Below are 279 nucleotides of genomic sequence, written 5' to 3' on the forward strand. Positions count from 1 at the left end.
ATCGAAGCAGAGAAGGCTTTGGGGTCGTCCGTCCCCTGCGAAGGCGCGCTCACAGGGAGAGCCCGGCTGGCCCCGCGGAGGAGCGCCCCAAGGACATCCACAGGAATAGCCGCAGGCCCGCGAGAGGCGCCCGACGCCGCCCGTCGAGCGTGACCGCGGCCGAGAGCGAGCGGCGTCAGCGAGTCCGGCATGCAGGGGGGGCGCGTGAGTGCCACGGCGGGGTGAAGGGGCGGGGTGCCCCAGCATGAGGGAGGAGGTCCGCGGTGGCCCCCTGTGCGA

This window comes from Penaeus monodon, chromosome 29, assembly GCF_015228065.2.
Source record: "Penaeus monodon isolate SGIC_2016 chromosome 29, NSTDA_Pmon_1, whole genome shotgun sequence".
NCBI lineage: Eukaryota > Metazoa > Arthropoda > Malacostraca > Decapoda > Penaeidae > Penaeus > Penaeus monodon.